The sequence below is a fragment of the Camellia sinensis genome, chromosome 9 (assembly GCF_055761805.1).
Source record: "Camellia sinensis isolate YWXY chromosome 9, ASM5576180v1, whole genome shotgun sequence".
In the NCBI taxonomy this organism is placed as follows: domain Eukaryota; kingdom Viridiplantae; phylum Streptophyta; class Magnoliopsida; order Ericales; family Theaceae; genus Camellia; species Camellia sinensis.
This window is the reverse complement of record NC_138969.1, coordinates 195,751,479-195,759,434: the sequence shown is the minus strand read 5'-3', so window position 1 is coordinate 195,759,434 and position 7,956 is coordinate 195,751,479. Positions and strand designations below refer to the sequence as shown.

The 7,956-nt window shown below is 35.0% G+C and overlaps 1 long non-coding RNA gene across 1 annotated transcript; it reads left to right on the top strand.

Annotated features, from left to right (window-relative positions):
- Positions 1-1,472: 1,472 nt before the first annotated feature.
- LOC145800084 (uncharacterized) lies at positions 1,473-7,417 on the top strand. Its single transcript, XR_014341406.1, has 3 exons — positions 1,473-1,691; positions 6,199-6,267; positions 6,824-7,417. It is a non-coding gene; the product is annotated as an uncharacterized LOC145800084 (long non-coding RNA).
- The last annotated feature ends 539 nt before the right edge of the window (positions 7,418-7,956 follow it).

Below are 7,956 nucleotides of genomic sequence, written 5' to 3'. Positions count from 1 at the left end.
TTGTAGGTGTGTTTGAACGTGTTCAAGTGAGATTGCGATTACGGTTGTATTCCAATTATGAGTTCGACAGATTTTGATTAACCCCTTATATGTTGCAAGAATCATATACATTTTTTCCCTTCTATTATAAACTGTTTGTCGAAATCCTAGTACGAGTGGTTTTAAGTTGAATGGTGGCTTCTACGGAACAATGTATCTTAATATCATGGATGGCTGGTGGGTGCATAAATTTTGTTTTTGAGTCTATTGAAAATTTGTTACTTCATATTGGTAAAATAATTTTGCGGATGTAATTAGAATGAGATGTTATCACGATTGTAGGGCCGATTGGATTAGACCGTTCGTTATTCTTGTTTGATTCATGCTATATACCATCACTGAGGAGATATTGTTGTGTTTATAGCTCTCTAATTAAAGTGAGTTTAAGAATTTTGATTTTGGTTACGGTGTCTTTTACTATGGGAGGTAAGAGAGCGTTAAATTCTTGAGAGTGAGCTTGGTACGTGTTTGGAGTATTGAAAGAATGTCTCAATGTGAAAATGGTTATTGAGAGTTTAAGGCTCAAGTGATTATGCTAAGAGTAAATCCCACTATTCTTTTTATCAAGGCGAATTCCGGGGGTGAAATTCCTTCAGGGGAAAGGTTGTAACGAGTTGAATCAAATTGAATTTATTTATTTATTATTCTTTTCAATATCTGTGTAGTAATTTTTTATTTTAATATGTTTGTGGGTTTGGGCGTTGATTGGAGTTGGATTGGTATGAATTTCCAAATCGTTTGATTGTTTAGTTGTTATTATTATAGTTGTGGTGTCGTTGACCATTCTATTTAAATTGGTGAAAATAAATTATATTACTTCTTGATTTCGACTTCGTAAGGCCCACTTGGCAAATTTTTTAGTTTTGGTTATAGTAATTCTTGGGTTTTGAGTAATAAATGAGATATAAATTTAATTTTTGGGACTTATTTGATTAGCCCATACTTAATTATTTTGGTTCATATTTAATTATGTGAATGGTGGGGACTACCTTCAGTTTTTTAAAATTTATTTATACTTTAATCTTAGTTGGAGATTTATTTTAAATTATTAAACTTCATTCATTTTGGACCCAATTGATTGAATCATGACTCATTTGTAACCATGTATTATTGTTGCTATTGTTATTATTATTTATTTTATAATCTTGAGAGAGTTACAAATATTTATGGCGTACACCATCAAATGAAATATATTTTGTGGTGAGAAAATATTATATCATTTTTGTCATTAATAATGTTGAAATATACTTTTAATTGATATATATATATATAGATGTATATATATAGATAGATATTTGTATTTAATTGAAAAAAAAAATATTATTAAATTGAATCAAGGAGGCAGACCCACGTGGGTGCTACTCTCCCCATTCCCTTATTCCTTCTTTCTTCTTCTTTACTTCTTCATTTCTTTTATTTGTTGCCTCCACTTCTCTCTCGGCTCTCGGTTCTCTCTCTCTGTCCGAATTTTTTTTTTTAGTTACATTTATCATATAAAATCTTTGATCTACCAGAATCTATTAGGTTTTAGACCATAGTTCTCAAGATCAAAGTGAAGAGCTTGGCGAGAGCAACGTTTTGACCGGTGGAGATCGAAATCCAACAAAGTCGAAAATTGAGGTTTTTGCTTGTTTCATCTTCTAGTTTTTGAGGTAGGGATTTTCTAAACATTGTGTATGTGTTTTAGCTTTATTATGTGTTATTTTGATAGTGTGATATTTGAAAAGATTGGGGTTTTATTAATGGTATATTAAATGCATGAAAAGGGGAAAGTTCTCAAATTTTTTTAAAATCTCTTGTTGGTTGAGTGAGATTTTGTGTGACTTGTGGATTTTGGGGAATGTGTTTTTTTATTTTATTTTATGAGATATTCCCAAATTTTAGTGAAACCCTAGAAATTTAAAATGCTAAAATTAAGATTTTGGCTAAGTTTGTGAAAAGTTTATAAGGGTTAAAAATATATGTTTATTTGAACAAATGAGAATTTGAAAGTGGATGTTTAAATGGATGAGATTGATGTTGCGAACATTGAAAACCATTGAGGTTTCTTTTGAAAATTGTTTAAGTTGAAAATATTGAACTTTTGAGAAAGATGAAAATTATTTATCATGTTGAGGCATCGAGAAATGTTGAGAGAAACTTATGTTATATTTAGTATTTTGAATATTCTTGGTGAATTCTTGAGTTTGAATAAAAAGGGAAAATTGATAAAATTTATGGAAGAATATCATGATTCTTGATTGAGTTGGAAAAGAGGAGATTGAACATGTGATTGTTACTCCTATGTTGAAATGATTGAAAATATGAGATTATGAGTCATATTTTGTCTCTTGATATATTTTGTATAGAGATAATTGTTTGGGCAACCGTGGAGGGTTGTATTGATTATTGTAAAAATTGCATGTGAAATGGGTAAATTGAAATATTTGTAAATTCATGCATGGCATTGAACATTGCATAATCTCATGATTTAATTCTTGCATTGGATTTGAGAAATTGATTTTCAAATTGATTCATTGAGAATATTTGAAATGTGTTGAGTTACGGGGTAAATACATTGAGTAAATCTAGATAGGGGGTGCAGATTGGTATTGTTTAAGTTGGCTTGAGGGTCCAGGGTGAAAGACCGAAAACAAGCGCGGAGTATGTGCCACGTGCCTTCCGATTAGGAGCCGGTAAAGTGGAGATTGGTAGTGCTAGTTATGCCTACTTGCAGACACCAGCCTAGGGATTTCCAGTGTCGTATTTACCGCCCCTTGTTCCATGAAATGGATGATTGAATTGGTTATGCTTTTAATGAGAATTTCGAAATGAGAAAACCTATGATTTTTGGCATTGGCATCTCATATGCATTGCACCTCATGATATTGTTAAACTGTGTGCACTTTATTTAGATTATCTCTGCTGGGCTTTATGCTCATTGGCACGACCCAAACCCGCCCCTATGGGTTTAGCATCGTAACCGGCCAGTAATCCGAGATTACCGAAGGCCTGCTTAATAGTAAAACAGTAATACAAAGTACAGGGGTTGGCGAAAGCCAAAACAGTAATTAAAAGATGTCTAATGAGCTGTGACAGTCTGTATGCAAAAGACTTTTCGAAACATATATATATTCAGAACAAAGACAGTATGTACACGCATCATATACAGATATTCAGGTTAGGGACCAAATCCCTACCATAATAATACAGTACAGATACAGTCTATACAGTGTTACAAAAATAGATACAAAAAGGGGGAATCTAAAACACCCCAAAACAGCTCTAGCTTGAAGGACTTGGAACCTCTTAGTGAGGCACAGTGGTTGGCTTGACAAAACAAGAGCTTATCCTGACGCTCTTAGCAACGGTCCGGTGCCTGTACACCTACATATATATATAAGCAGTGAGCTAAAGCCCAGTGAATAACATATGTGTAAAGAGGTTAAGAATGAATGTCCTTTCAGTATTGAAAATAGTCAATTATCAGTATATCAGTCATTCAGTTTGTGGCTCATATTTCATGCCATAACAGTCATTCAGAAACTATAATAGTCATATGTGGTACATCCAATAGCAAAACAGTACAGTAGGTCTTAACAGACCGAACAGTCAGTTGATGGCCATCATATTAGTAAACAGTAGTGGTTCCAAACATGGGAACCGACAGAGATCTCTGTGACAGTAGCAGTACAGTACAGTAACAGTAAATTGCTATGGATGCCACGAATACAGTTCGCAATTAGGACAAGCATTCATTCAGTCAACAGTGTTATTTCATAAAGCAGTTCAGTCATTCGTTCTGAAAGTAATCTCAATTGAACATATCTTTACAACATTGTTACTCACAGAGCACTGGGCTATAAGCAGCTAGAGCGTCCTCAGATGCCAACCCTACACAGTTACAGAACGAACACACACTAAGCTACACAGTTGGGAAATAATAACTTAATCTCTAATTTGCCTCGGTGTGGTTCTACATCACTATTCTCATTAAGATGCCTTAAACTAGGCCTAGGAATGCCTAGGATGGAATGAGGATGCAAGGATGCACTTTTAAGCACTTTTCAGAATTTTTAGAAAACAGGGTTCTGCTCGAGTATGGGTTTCCCCGCTCGAGCGGACATGCAGACAAAAGAGCCCCGCTCGAGCGTCACTTCCTCGCTCGAGTGGACTGCAAAAGTACTGGATGTGTGAAATTCACACTCGACGAGCGCTCGACCCCCGCTCGAGCGTGAGACACAAGTCCTCGCTCGAGCATGCAAAGTACTGGATACATGCATTTCACGCTCGAGCGTCACTTTCCCCGCTCGAGCGGACTGCATGAACTCAGTATGTACGCTTGAGCATGGAGTCCCCCGCTCGAGCGTGAGTCCAAAATCTGGAATTTCTAGATTTGAACCTCAAGCTCAAAACTCAATTCTAATGCATCAAATTCGATCCTCTTGGGCTAATTTTCTGGAAAACACTTGTAGACTCATAGTATGACATGTTTCAAAGATCAATTTTGTAAAATCAAGCCCAAAGGTAACTCAATTGAACACAAATTCAACAATAATTTCAAGAGCATGATGTACATGCAACATGCATGAATTTAATCAACTTCAAAGCTTCTAGTACAAGACCAAATGAGTCAATTCTTTCAAAAACATGATGAATTCATGGACTATAGCTAGAATATAGACATGCATGTGAAGATTTCCATGAAATCAACTCAAAACTCAATAATGTAAACATGCATGCATGAATTCCTACTCAATTCAACATATTAAGCTAATTCATACCCTTAAACTCTAAATTACCAAGAACCATGCAAGAACCAACTTGAATTTACAATTAAGAAGATGGTTCTCCTACCTTAGGTCCTCAATTACAAGAATGGAAGCTCAAATATGTAATCTACTCTTCAATTCTTTAAGTTCTCCAAGCAATTCTCAAATGAAGCTAAGTTTTCTCCTCTTTCACTCTCTCCTACGGTTTGGTCTCTCAAAGATGAACAAGAATGATGTATCAAAGGCTCCAAACAATGTTGTAGATAGTGGCCCACTTCTATGGCAAAATTGTGATTAAGGCCAACTATTACAATTTAACATTATTAAACCTAATTTAATCATACCGAATCAAATTTCAATTAAATATACCATAAAATCATATAAATTCTAATTAGCACAAAACACTAATCAATTTCTGGTTCGGCCGCCGATAAGGCCTTCAATTTGCAGTTTAAAACATAAAACATGAACAGATCATTTAACAGTTAACAGATAGAATTGCATTCAAACTAATACATTCAATCAATCAGTTCGAAATTTCAATCAATCAGTCAGTTAACATGCTTAATCATAGATTAGCACTAATCAGTGGTGTTATCAGTAAACAATGGTGAGGATTGTCACACTCATCCCTTAGTGGAAACCATTTTTCAAGTAATTGTGGTGGTCCTCCGCCAAAGTGAAGGCGTGGAGGATCTTTTGGAGCACAAGGCTCAATTATTTATTTGTTATGTTTTCTTTGCAAGCCAAGGGCTATCTATGTATGGGTTTGAAAACCACTTTGTTGTAACCGGGCAAAGCCTTGGAACTTGTAGCCAATAGGGCATTATTTTGTACTTAGCTTGCTTTAAATTTCTATCATCACATGCCATAGATTTATATTTTAGAAATAGTGAATGTATGAATGCATGTGATTTCTTTTATGATTCTTACTAGAAAGTCATGAATAGAAAAGAAAGGGGTTTTGGTCTTTTCATTAATGAATGTAATATTTATCATTCTCTCTCTCATGTTAATGATGGAATAATTGAGAATTAGATCATCTTGAGTTAAATTGGGTTTATCGGATGTATATATTTTTGGGGCGTTACATTTTCAAAGCATTCTAGACATGATTTATGGCTCAATAAAGATTAATAAGCTAACAATCAACATTGATTAGTTGATTAAAGAATAAGTCATTAACTTAGTAGTACTTGATTAAGAAGCCAAGTAAGAGATTGGTTTATTTAGAAAAGAATAATTTAGTAATGAAAGAATATGTGGAATGAGAACCCGATCATTTGAATAAGAAAGAATAAGCGTAGTAGAACTTCAAACTACTTAGATAGAAAAAGACAAGAAAAGTCAAGTTTGATCAAGGAATTAATATTGTGTTTCTATGTGTATATGTTATGGGTTTGTGTAGGTCGCGCGCTATCGTTTGCATGATCTATCCGATTTATTTGCATTATCTGATTTGCTAGCGAAGCCATCTGTAAGTAATAACTCTGTAAAGTTATGTTTAACTTTAATTATTTTCTGATGCTATGAAATGATCAGTTTTCTAAAATGTGATGTTTTATATGAATGAATGATTGTCCAAATTTCTAAAATGTATTCATGGCATCTTTAGCACAAGGCCCTTGTCCGGGGGTAACAATACCGTGGTTTTTAAGCAAGGCCCTTGCCCGGGGGTAATAATACCGTGGTCTCATGGCCCTTGCCCGGGGGTAACAATATCGTGGCTCAAGTATATTACAAGTTTTCGGTACCTGAGGTTCCTTATGGAACTAACAAGCAAGATAAAACTAATGGATGTACCATGTATGATTAAGCATGAACTTTGATTTTTGTATATGATTTGAATAAGAATATGAATATGAACCTGTTTCTGACTGAAATCTAAATATGCATAAGACTCTGCTTCTGATAAGAATCTGTTTTTGATATAAACACTGATTTCTGACTCTATGATGGATATCATTCATTAAAACCCTTTATTTTGTTATTATTCACTGGGCTCCAGCTCACCGTATTATTTATGTATGTAGGTGATCAAGCGTGTGACCAGGCCTAGAGCTTCTGCCTGGACTTTGTTTTGTCAGCCAACCTATGTGCATCCCGTGGAGGTTCTGGATATGTCAAGTGGTTATGGCTATGTGCATAAAGTTCAAGTTTTGTTTTCTTGTTTTTGTTTATTCTGTATTTAGGGCCAAGTCCCTTTCTGTCTAGTCTCTCTATATGTATATGATGATGTGTAAATGTATGTATATAAAGTTTAAAATTTTTCTGTCTTATATAAGTTTGCACAGCTCAATGGATGTTGTATAATTTGTTATTTGTTTCCGCAGCCCCTGATTATATGTTATTCTGCTAAGAGGCCTTTGGTAATCTACGGATTACTGGCCGGTTACGACGCTAAACCTATAGGGGGGCGAGTTTGGGTCTTGACAGCTATAGTTTGGTTTAGGATGCTCAGTCCAAGCTGACTTCCAATCCTACACGACTGAGCTTAGATTTTACTTCCCACATAAATAAAACCTACATCTTTGATAGCCTCAAACATAGAGATTTCTACATTAATTGCTTCTCAAACAACCTCTCTAGCTTCACATAAAACACATTAAAGATCAAATGCATTTGTTTCTTTCCATGTCCACTGCCTTCAGAGCCCAACTACTGAGGTAATATAGCGGTCTGGGTTAAGACCCGACCCTTTTATACTCTTTAGTTTGGAGTTTGGTATCTTTTGTTGTTGTTTATATCTATTCTAGTCTTATATTGTTGCTTGGGAGTTGAGAATTTGGTTTTTGAGATTGTTTGAACAGGTCAAGACTTAGTATTTTTGGAAAAATTCTATCTATTTGTTTTTGCATTTGCTCGAGCGGTGAGTTAGTCGCTTGAGTGGTCTTTCGTTTCTCTCAAAACTTGTGTTTACAAGATAAACTTCTGCGAGCTGGTCTTTCTCCACTTGAGCGTTGTTTTGGCCACTCGAGCAATGGTTTATTTGCAGTCTGAACTTCTGAGAGTTCGGATTCTACGTTCAAACGGTGTTTTATTCGCTTAAGCGATCTGTTTTGTAGGATTAGTCTTTTGGGAGTTTGGTATCTTTGCTGGAGCCTAGGTTTGTTCGCTCGAGCAGTCTGTGTGTTTAAAGTTACGAAGAAAATATCTTTTTATCACT